We start from the raw sequence: 12,897 nt of genomic DNA, 5'->3' as shown, positions 1-12,897 counted from the left end.
GGGTAGGGGGGTAAGGAAGTGGTGTTAACAAACCCAGGGACAAGGGAAAAACATGGGACACCAAATGGTAGAGAAGGGGGAGTGGCAGGCATGGTGGGAAATGATCAAGGGTAAGGTTGCGTAGAGAAGAGGTATACTCTAGCCCAGGTGGCGATGAAGCATGGTAGTAGGGCAGGAGGAAAGTCAAGGGAGATGGAGGAAAGAGCTAGGAGTCAAAGGGCATTCATGGAGGTCTAGACAAAGACATGTACATGCAAATATATATAGGAGGATGGGGAAATAGATCTATGTGTCTATATTTATAGGTCAAGTATTAAGGTGGCGGAAGGACCTTGGGCCTCTACTCAAACACTCCCTCAATGCATGAATACCTTCTTTTATTAAATTGGAACTCTATGATGCTCACTCTCCCGACACAACGGCTGGAGCCAAAGTGGGTGAACAAGTAAATGTGGTGAAGAAAGCTGATGGTGCCCGGCTATCAAAAGAGATAGTGACTGGGGTCTTAAAGGCTTGAAGATAAACAAGCGGCCATCTAGCTCAGAAGCAACAAAGTCCACATGGAAGAACACACCAGCCTGTGTGATCGAGTGGTCCCAAAGGGATCAGTTACCAGGCATCAAAGAACAAAAAATCATATCATTGACTGCACACCTCCATGATAGGATCGCTGAAGACAAATGGGTGCATAAGCAAATGTGGTGAAGAAAGCTGATGGTGCCCGGCTATCAAAAGAGATAGTGTCTGGGGTCTTAAAGGCTTGAAGGTGAACAAGTGGCCATCTAGCTCAGAAGCAAAAAAGTCCACATGGAAGAAGCACACCGGCCAGTGCGATCACGAGGTGCCAAGGGACCAGGTATAAGGCATCATGCAAAAAAAACAACAACGATATAAGTGTGTGTATATATGTGTATATGTATATGTATATATATACCATAGTGAATGAAGGGGGAAGTGCAGAGTGGAGACCCAAGCCCCAAGTGTCGGCCAATGGAGATTCCCTCATAAAGGGGTTTAGGAGAGGAGATGGGTTAATTAGGGTGCGAGGTAGTACCGATGAAGAACACAGCTTTCCCCCAGATCCTGGATGCTTCCTCCCCCCAACTACCATGATCCGAATTCTACCTTGCAGCACTGGATAGGGCAGAGGCTGTACACTGGTACATATGAGGGCTGGAGGTACAGGGAATCCAGGGTGGATGATACCTTCAGGACCAAGGGTGTGAGGGGCGATGCTGGGAGAGTGGAGGGTGAGGGGGTTGGAAGGGGGGAACTGATTACAAGGATCCACATGTGACCTCTTCCCTGGGAGAGGGACAGCAGAGAAGGGGGGAAGGGAGACTCCGGATAGGGCAAGATATGACAAAATAACGAGGTATAAATTACCAAGGGCACATGAGGGAGGGGGGAAAGGGGAGGGAGGGGAAAAAAAAAAGGACCTGATGCAAGGGGCTTAAGTGGAGAGCAAATGCTTTGAGAATGATTGGGGCAGGGAATGTATGGATGTGCTTTATACAATTGATGTATGTATATGTATGGATGGTGATAAGAGTTGTATGGGTCCCTAATAAAATGTAAAAAAAGAAAAGAGGAGAAAAAATTATTAGGGCAGGGACTGTACAGATGTGCTTTATACAATTGATGTATGTATATGTATGAACTGTGATAAGAATTGTATGAGCCCCTAATAAATTGTTAAAATTAAAAATAATAATAATAATAATAATAAAAAGCTTCTTAAAAAAAAGATCATTTTACACCAGCCTGTATGATCATGTGGTCCCGAAGGGATCAGTTATCAGGCATCAAAGAACAAAAAATCATATCATTGGCTGCACACCTCCATGATACGATCGCCAAGGACAAACGGGTGCATAAGCAAATGTGGCGAAGAAAGCGGATGGTGCTCGGCTATCAAAAGAGATAGTGTCTGTGGTCTTAAAGGCTTGAAGGTGAACAAGTGGCCATCTAGCTCAGAAACAACAAACCCCACATGGAAGAAGCACACCAGCCTGTGCAATCACGACGTGCCAAAGGGATCAGGTATAAGGCATCATCCACAAAAAAAAAAAATCTTACCATAGTGAATGAAGGGGGAAGTGCAGAGTGGAGACCCAAAGCCCATTTGACAGCCACTGGAGATCCCCTCACAGAGGGGCCTAGGGGAAGAGATGAGTCAGTCAGGGTGCGATGTAGCACCGATAAAGAATACAGCTTTCCCCCAGATCCTGGATGCTTCCTCTCCTCCAGCTACCATGATCCGAATTCTACATTGCAAGTCTGGATAGAGCAGAGGTTGTACACTGGTACATATAGGAGCTGGAGGCACAGGGAATCCAGGGTGGATGATACCTCCAGGGCCAGGGTGTGAGGGGCGATGCTGGGTGAGTAGAGGGTGAGTGGGTTGGAAAGAGGGAACCGATTACAAGGAGCCACATGTGACCTCCTCCCTGGGGGATGGACAACAGAGAAGGGGGAGAAAGGAGACACCGGATAGGGCAAGATATGACAAAACAATAATCTACAAATTATCAAGGGCTCATGAGATAGGGGGGAGCAGGGAGGGAGGGAGAAACAAAAAAAGAGGACCTGATGCAAACGACTTAAGTGGAGAGCAAATGCTTTGAAAATGATTAGGGCAAAGAATGTACAGATGTGCTTTATATAATTGATATATGTATATGCATGGATTGTGATAAGAGTTGTATAAGCCCCTAATAAAATGTTTATAAAATAAAGAAAGATCATTTTATTGGGGGCTCTTACAACTCCTTTTGCAATCCATGCATCAACTGTATCAGGCATATTTGTACATATGTTGCCATCATTCTTTTCTAGACACTTACTTTCTATTGAGTCCTTGGTATCAGCTCCTCTTTTTTTCCCTCCCTTCCCCCACCCCCACCCTCATAACCCCTTGATAGATTATAAATTAGAAATATGCACTCTTAATCTCTCATTTTTTTGATGATTCTTGAATTAAGGGCTTCAATCTCCAAAATTAAACTCTACCTGGACATTTTCTTAAGAGGCAGTGGGCCTGGGAACAGGGCACTTTGCAAATGGATTGATGCAATCGTCTGCTAGACTTTTTTTCCACTTTGCAGTTACCCTTTCACATCACAGTTATGCCTTTCTACTTGTAGAGTAAAGGCACACGATCTAATAAGGTGCCGACACAGTCAGCACTCAATAAATATTTGCCGATTATATAAATAAACAAATTGAGATGAATTAATTCATTCACATAAAAAAAAACTGTGTATTGGCACCTAAGAAAGTTAATATTCGCTCTGCCCTATCATGCTTCTAACTTGGAAAAGGTTTTCTAAGCTCCATTTTCATTCCATTTGTGTGACCTTTAAGTGCCTTACTGTGTGACTGCTTGAAGCTCTGGGAAAAAATGCATCTTACAGATATCATATTCAACGACCAAAGAAGCTCATCAGTTGGAGAATTTTACTCCTCAAAATAAGAAAACACCTGTCTGTTTTGAAAGCTAACCTATAAACCTCTTCCCTTGTAGATTATATTTCATTATGCTGTTTTGATTAGAACTGTGCTCTACTGCACCCTAGGGTGCCAGCAGGGAGAGGCAGGCTGAAATAAAACACTGATTCATGGACTAGTGAAAGCATCACCGCTTCACTTTGAAAGTTACGCTCAGCTTCACCCCGGAGTTCCCATTCCAGGAGCTAAAGGTCACAGCAGACCCAGGCTTTCATTGCCCCTCCCCACCCCATCTCCGACACTAGATCAAACTTCTTCAAGATTTCCCACAGATGGAAATGCATCAATATATGTTAGATACAAAAGGAGTCATCTTTGGTGTCTCCAACGTGACCAACACCAACAGCACCTCATGTCAGCACACACTGACCACTGGCAGTTACCACCTCCGACTTTAGATGTCCTCTCTGCTGTGACAGGCAAGGGAATCCGACAAAAAACAAGTGTTGACCTTTATTCCCTTCTCCTGATAAACTCTGTACAACAGTGAAAAAATCATGGGGCTGGTCATGTGGACACAGTCCTCAAACACAGACTTCTCTTAGAAAGACACGCAAGATATGACAAAATAATAATCTATAAATTATCAAGGGCTCATGAGGGAGGGGGGAAGGGGAGGGAGGAGGAAAAAAGAGGACCAGATGCTAAGGGCTTAAGTGGAGAGCAAATGCTTTGAAAATGATTAGGGCAAAGAATGTACGGATGTGCTTTATACAATTGATGTATGTATATGGATGGATTGTGATAAGAGTTGTATGAGCCCATAACAAAATGTTTAAAATTTAAAAAAACCTTTAACTATAAAAAAAAAAAAGATATGACCCTACCTGACCAAAGTCCACAGCGCCGTTTGAATTTAGCTCAGAATTAGAGACATTCTGAGCCCACATGGCATTCTTAGGTGTTTACATCATTGGAGCACGCAAGCCCTACAAGCATGAAAGCAGAATCATTAGACCGTGTAAGGCAACATACTAACTGAGAGGGGAAAAGAGGACAGAAGGCAGTTCTCGAGTTTCAATACTAACTTCAAGGTAACTATCTGTGTGACTTTTGGAAAAGCATTTGACTTTTTCATCCTTAACATGTAGAAGATGTAGTTAGAACTAACAATAATAATTGTTATTATTCAACTCATGGTGACCTTGTGTTGTTTATTTTTTGGGGGGGAATGTTAATCATTTTATTGGGAGCTCTTACAGATATTGTAACATTTCATAGTTCAGTCACATCAAGCAGCATTGTGCATTTGTCAACACAATCAGTTTCAGCACATTCTCCTTCTTCTTGACCTCCTTGTTCTCTGCTCCCCTTTATCCCACTTCCTCCCAAACCCATGAACCCCTATAATTTTTATTACATATATTTCTATATTACACTATCTAATATATTCATTCACCTACAATTCTGTTGCTCACTCCCTTCCAGTGGGGTTATACAGTCATCATTGCTACCAATGATGACTTGTGCCCCTTGTACCCCTTTTTCCCCTCTTTTCCCATACCCTCAGGAAACCATTCCTCACATTACTTTTTCTGGGGGGTTATCTGTTGGTTTCATTCATCAAATGGTCTTAATTTTACCAATGATCATATACAAGTCTAATGATGTTAATGAGATTGAACTGAAACCCTGATAGTAGGAGGAGGAAATATTAAAGAAATAAAGGATATTTATGTGTTTTATCAGTGTTATACCGTACCCTTGATCTATCGTCCCTTCCTTTTGGCCCTTCTGGGTGAGACTGTCCAATTATTTTACAGGTGGGTTTTGGGTCTCAACGACATCCACACTCCTTCACATGGATTCAATGGCTTCTTATTTTTGACCTTCTGATGCCTTTTCCAGTGACACCTCATGGATTGCACAGGCTGGAGTACTTCTTCCTCGTGGCCTTTGTTGCTTCTCTGCTAGATGGCCACTTGTTTAACTATAAGCCTTTAAGATCCCAGATGCTATATCTTTTAATAGCTGGACACCATCAGCTTTCTTCACCACATTTGCTAGTGTACCCATTTTGTCTTCAGTCATCATGCCAGTTGTCAGAACAGACTGCTCTTGGTCCAAGGTAAGATTTAAGTAGAAGTCCAAAGTCCATCTTCTTCCTTGCTGTATTTACGCATACTTATATATATATACAAATACACCTAAATGTATATTTATACATATCTATATATACCTGTCAATATATTTTTCTTTCTTCTTCTTGCCTGTCAGTAATAAGGGTTTTTGAGGAGCAAGGGTTAAGGTCAGTGGTTTTGAACTCACCAGCAGCTTTTCAGGAACAAAGGCCTGGCAATCTGCTGTCACAAAGACTACAGACTAAACCCTATAGGGCAGTTCTAGTGTGTTACATGGGCTCGCTGTGAGTTGGGATTGGCTAACAGGCACACATCATAAACAACAATGATCTTTGTGGAACCAGATTACCCAGCTTATCTTCTGCAGCACCACTGGATGGCTTCAAACTGACAGCATCTTCATTAATAAAAATAACAACAGCAACATAGTTATTCTTACCGCAGGGGATTATTTGGGAATTCAAAGAAAATAGCATTATTTATGCAATAACTTTGAGCACTATGTAACTAAGAGTATTATATAAAAATCACTAATACTATAGTATCACTATGTGGAAAACAGAAGGATTTCTCCCAAATTGCCTCCCCCAAATATGTGCCAAACTTAGCTGCTTGCGAATGATTATACACTTGGAGGTCAACAGAAGTAGATCAGGGTTATTCTCCCTAAGGGTTATCAGCCATCTAGAGCAAGCAGTCACCACTGTTTATCCCACAATGAGTAGGGCCCAATCCCTTCTGATAAGTATAATAGTTGTCTGTTTCCTTGTAGGAGACTCAGAGAGGTCAAGTCCACCCAAGGGTAGCCAAGGTTAGGCCACCTTCATGAATCTAGGGTCCGTCCATCTTGTCACATGTATGCCTCTAGTTCCTCCCCTTCCTATCATGTGTACAGCCCTAGCTCATCCTTTCCTGTTTCACCTATGCCCATTGTACATCCCTTTCTGTGGTGTGTATTGTACTACCCCTTCCTGTGATGTGTGGTTACCTGTAATCATGCCCCCCTAACTAGATATAACTCTTGATTAGCGATAAATGGGGTCCTTGAGCATCCTGCCGGGTCTCTGCTCCACCTTGCCTCAGCCCACACTGTGAGCAGACCTGGTTGGTAAGATCATTGCCATCCAGGAGGTGAGACCATGAAATGTGTCTCACTCTATTATTTCAATCTCTCTTCTATCTCTCATGCTCTCAATTACTGTAATGTAATATTTATATATATCAACCATACAATTGTGCTTACTGAACCCGTGATTAGTGGTGGGGGGTTGGCACCCCTTCCAACCACAATCGCTAAGTAATAAACAAGACTTCATCATGATTGCAAACTCTAGAAATACACTTGTACTTCAGAGAATTCTAAATACGAGGCAACGATCCCATGCCACAATCCTAATGCTCACATATCCGATCACGCTGTTGGGAATGCATGTGGTCCATGGAGAAAGCAACATCATTAGACTTGTATATGATCCTGGTTATGCCATGGGCTGCAATCAGCAATTGCTGACCTTTCAATTAACAATGGATAAAATAATTGCACTCTATCTCTGTTTTAAAAATCTTGGATATCAAATTCAAAAACTCAAAATTCCTTAAGGAAGAATGATGTACTTCTTAATATGCAAAGTTCTTAAATATGCAAAGGTCAGCCATTCAAAACCACAAGCCACACTCCTTGGGGGAAAGACTCCTTGGGGGAAAGTAGGCTTCCTACTACCCTAAACATTGAGAGTCTCGGAAACTCACAGGGCAGTTCTCCCCTGTCCTCTAGGGTCACTAGGAGTTGGCTGAGAGACGGTAGTAGTGGCTGAGAGGAGGTAAAGGCACAGCTAGACGCCAACAAACGGATACACAAAGCCATAACTAGGTGACTTGAAAGTGACTTATACCTTTTACCAATGTTTTGATGATTTCCTTTAGGGTTGCTCCAGGTATATTTTACTTCAAAGAAATATGAAAGATATACATACAATTTATGGGAAATATGAACCAGCACTTCGTGACATTTCCTATGAAGTCTATCTGTATATCTTCAAGGGCCTAAAGGTAGATGGACACATATAAGCCCAAGCTACATAAATAAAGACTTAGTTTGAGTAGTGGGGTGATGTAGCTTAGTGAAGTTTGGCATGCTTTGTCCCTAGAAATGTTCAAGCAGAAAGTACACAACCCTCTATAAAATATGATAGGAGGAATTGGTTATTTTGATAGAAAGCAGATTTTCATAATTCCTAAGGAGTTCAAGCTCAGTCTCAATGACTTAGCTGATTAAATCTACTTGTGCGACTATGCACTACAAACTAAAATCATATACAACATTTGTGAAAATATGACTTACAAATTGTTCAAGACTCAGTGTCAAATTTTATATTGCAGAAATTCTTTTAGGCCACTTCTAATGTTTCCACATCTAGAATACAACAACTACATAATTCATTCCCCAAAAAATGTTCATTTTGAATTTTTGAATTTGATATCCAAGATAAAAAAAGAGATAGAGAGTACAATTGTTTCATCCATTGTTAATTGAAACATAACTCAAACCCACTGCTGTCAAGTGAATTCCAACTTACAGTGGTCAGTGAAACAGAATTTAACATCCCATAAGGATTCTATGTTCTTCGTCAGGCTTGGGGAGGCAGGCTTATTAACAACCTTCCATATGCAGATGGCACAGTCTGTTGGGTGAAAATGAGAACTTGAAGCATCTGCTGATGAAGATCCAGGACTGCAGCCTTCATTATGGATTACAACTCAATGTCAAGAAGACAAAAACCCTCACAACTGCACCAGTAGTTAACATCGTGATAAATGGAGAAAAGGTTAAAGATGTCAAGGAGGTCATCTCGCGTGGCTCCACGGCCAATGTTCATGGAAGCAGCAATCAAGAGCTCAAATAACACACTTCGTTAAGTAAATCTGCTGCACTAGACTTCTGTAGTGTTGAAGCAAGGATGTTACTTCGAGGACTAAGGTGTGCCTGACCCAACCACAGTATTTTCAATTGCCTCATATGCGTGTGAAAGTTGGACATTGGATAAGGGAGACCATTTGAATTGTGGTGCGAATGAAGAATATTGACAGGTCTGTGTACTATCAAAAGTACAAACGAAGCCATCATGGAAGAAGTACGGCCAGAGTGTTCCTTGTTGGTAAGGATGGCAAGAAGGATCCATGTGTGGTAAACAGAACGGTAGTGAAAGAAAGGAAGGCCCCAGGAAGATGGATGGACACAGCAGCTACAACAATGGGCTCAGGCCCCTAGAAGCAATTGTGAGGTTGGTGCCAGGCCAGGCAGTGTTTCATTCTGTTGCGCATAGGGTCACTATGGGTGGACCTAACAACAACAACAAGATTTCCAAAGGTATATACCTTTTATGGCTACAGCCTGCTACATATTTCTTCCATAGAATCTCTGAGGGATTTGAGCCACTGAGTTTTAGGTTTGCAGCTGAGCCCTTGGCCACTATGGCACCAGAGATCCTTGATTAAAATACAAAACAAAAAACAAGGCCAACCCACTACCGTCAAGTTGAAGCTGACTCATAGTGACCCTGTATAGGATTCTTCTGGCTGTCCATCTTTGCCGTAGCAGATAACCTCATCTTGGACCCCACCGAGCAGCTGGTACAGGTCAGTTGCTGCCCTTTCAGTTATCAGTTCAATGCTCACGGAACACTGCCATCGGTTGAAATACACAACAAAAAATAAACACGCCCATTAGCAGCTTTTTGATTCTGACTCCGGTAGGATTTCTTAATCCGTAATCAGATACCTCAAGCAGCCATTCTTGCGGTTAGCTGTCCAACCCTTACCTAGCAGCTCACCAGGGGGAAATTAGGAAACATAAAAATAATGATCCCTCTAGATTCAGTCATTCTGGGAATTTTTCTAGGAGTTTATCCTAGAAGTTATCAAAGATAGACACAAAGATTTATATACAAAGATAGTTCATTGGAAGTTATTAATTTATTATAGCTAAGTTTATATTAATAACTTATAGCTATTACTTTATCTTAGCTAGTGTTTTTAAATAACCTTAATGTCCAAAGCTAAATGTTTATTTAACCTATGAATAGTCATGTACTTAAATATTCTACAGACCATTTTTTGTCATGCTTTATAAAGCTTTTTATTAAAAAAGGTAAATGTTCATGTTATATTAAATGCTTAAAACAGGCTAGAAATCAATATACCTAGTACAAGCTCATCTTTGTTCATATATACCTAAAAAATATTTCTTTCAGCAATTTCTTTTTTGTGTATACACATCCGAAGAGACTTCAAGAGGTTCACGGGAGAATCCTATTTTGTTTTAAATTCACTTTTCCACGCATTTTCTGAAGCCCGTTCCTATGTGTGCACAGATGTGGCGATGTGTGCAAAATGTTAATGAGTGGACGGGAATCTCTAGGTGACAGAATTACATATGCACTATTTTTACTCATGTTTTTCAGAATGTCCAACTCTTCTACAATGAGTTCCCAATGTTATAAATGATCATGCACAAATAGCAATTATTTGTTCGTGATTACTTATAAGTCTGGAAAATCATTAAGTGATTTTTTTTCTTTTAAAGCTCTCCAAAATAAATCCTTCTGAATCTCATCATGAAGTCAATAAACATATTTTGAAGATTAAGAAGGGTCGGCTTTGGGGAATGTTCTCTTACCACTTTAATCATTACCATCAAAATACAGCAATATTGGGGGCGATAAAGATTTTATCTTTACACTCCAATGCACTACTTAATTAAATACAATTATTGGCAACTGATGAGTTATCTTGTTTAATTCATTTATATACACTATTTAAAGATTAATAGTATACATGACATGCTCTACATATTTGAAGTCTCGCTTCCCATTGTATTTCTAGTACTTAAGTGATGTTCTGAACATAATTGTTTTTACTCAAAGGAGGGAGAGAATAAAGTGTTATATCTCTAATTAAAATGGGATGAACACCCTATTACATTTTTGTATAAAAAATTTAGATACGATTTCTATCATTTCAACTTGTCATGTTCTCCCAGAACATAACCTGAAGGACTAGGTGAAAACAGAATGAAAGGTTTTCCGAAGTCTCAGATTGAAGTCTGGTCCAGGAAGTTTGTGGAGATTACCATCAGTACACCTTCTAGCCTGCCAGAACAAACCCTGGCTCAGATGGGAAACTGGGCCTATATGTGACATTCTGACCATCTCAACCACGCTGAGAAAATGAGCAAGTCAGCAAGGATGTGGTTGGGCTACTGGTGAAGTGTGTGGTGTGCCTGTCCTCCCACCCCCCACCCCCCTCCCACTGCAGCCTGGAATCCTGCTGTGGTCTTCCTTGTCTCTGTGGGCCTGCTGGGCTGCAGCTGCTGATTAAGGGTTACACAAGCCTGTGTATTTTGGAGAAATAAACTACCAAATTCCACACAGTTAGCGAACAAACGGAGGGTGAGGTAGGTAGACAGAGTTTGGTTTAGGCCACTTTTTGTTAAACAAAATCCGTTAAATTCATTTTAAAGCATCATATCAGAAGTGGAAGTAAAGGAGATAAATCATCAAGAGGGAGACTCAGTAAACTCAAGTTGTTTCAAAAATATGAAGATATGTTTTTAATAATAGGGTTAAAAGAAAACAGCAAAATAAAGAAGTCCATGAATGTCCCATTACACTCCGAAAAATGAATCTTAGCATTGTGGCCAAACCCGGAAAGCATCAGTCAGTCTCAAGGGAGATAAAATCCTGGTTTTGAGTGACGGCTTGGAAAATAAGAAGAGCACTCAGCGCGTGCTTAGTATGGTGTAAGAAAGTGCTCGAAATACTTTCCTAAGAGGTCAGAAGCAACTGACTGTGCGGATTGTTGTCTTTTGAAGTGAGAGAAATGGTTTCTCTCAAGGTTAAGAGAAGTTAATGGGATACAAGATAGTGTCAAAAATAGAAAAAGTGGGCTTTCCCCTGAATGCACAATTCATGGTGACGAACCTTGATGCCCAGTGCAATTGGTTTTGAAAGTCTCGTGACTGGAAGTCAGAAATGTGAGAAGTTAAAGCCCCATTCGGGGGATAAAGCGCCATCCTGGTGCTCAGAGAGGGTGTTCTCGAGGTGAAGCAAAGCCCATAAACCAACAAGAAAGCCACCTCGGCTGCACTGGAAGTCTAAGCCGGATAAATCCCCCATGCTTAAGATGACAGACGGAAAGCAAAGCCACGTGTTGCTTGCTTCATTGCCTATGGTGGCAGGTTGTAAATCCCTGCCTTCCTCGGAAGTGACCACATCAGGAAATCTTATAACCTGGCATGTAGGGAAATCCTCCTAACATTCGGGTTAATGTGCCTACACTGTCGGAGAGCTCTCTCCGCACAGGTAATAATCAGAAAGTCCTAAGGGGACTTGATGTGAGCTGGGTCACGGAACGATTTCCCTCCAAGCACATCTGGGATGTTTTGTGGCCTATTTTGTAGCAAGCCACGTGGCTTAATAGTAAAAATACAGGACTGAAAGTTACGAGGGTTTGGGGATCATGTAGTAACTGAGCTATTGACCGATGAGCCGACCCTCAGCAAGGCACGACCTCATGGTACTTCAGTCAGCTTAGCTGTAAAATTGGGCACAGGGGCCAGACTTTAGCAAAACCAGATGTGTTACCCCAGCTCTGTTCTTCAACAAGCATCCTTTTCAAAATATCTCGCGAGTCTTGATTCTTTTCATATCAAGAAGAACAATGGCATCCTGGAGTCTGTGCTGCCAATTTGATGTGGGGAGCAGGGTGGGGGGCAGTGAGGTCTACAAATGGTGGCCCTGACGCAGTCCACACCTCAGTGAGCAACCACGAATACTGTCACCTGTCAGAGACGTCACATCGCTTGTGTACATCCAGGACCTACTGCGGGGAGAGAGCATTAAATGGACATAAGTCACAGCAAAACCACAAGTCCTCATTGGCCCTCACTGGCACACATCTCTTGTGGGTAATGGGCCCCAACCAGAAACACGGCCTCCCAGTTTTGACTACAATAGGAGCCCTTTTAGCTAACTTTAAGCCAAATCCCTCAAAACCAGACTCTCAATGTCTTCTGTACAATGGGCTGAGCAATTCCCTCCTGACTACAGAATCTTCTATAACCTTCTTCTCTTATCAAAGGCGCTGCTTTGTTACCATGAGTCAGGTTTATGCCCAAATGTGTTTATGCTGCTTACACAACTTTAATTTCCTAAATAAAAGAACTGTAATTAAAAGTAGTGATGAGTGAAAAAAGACAACTGTAATTTATAAGGTGAATCTCTCTTTTGTGGTGCAGTAAAGTGTTTAA

The sequence above is a fragment of the Tenrec ecaudatus genome, chromosome 8 (genome assembly GCF_050624435.1).
Source record: "Tenrec ecaudatus isolate mTenEca1 chromosome 8, mTenEca1.hap1, whole genome shotgun sequence".
Taxonomy (NCBI): Eukaryota; Metazoa; Chordata; class Mammalia; order Afrosoricida; family Tenrecidae; genus Tenrec; species Tenrec ecaudatus.
This window is presented reverse-complemented; position numbering follows the sequence as displayed.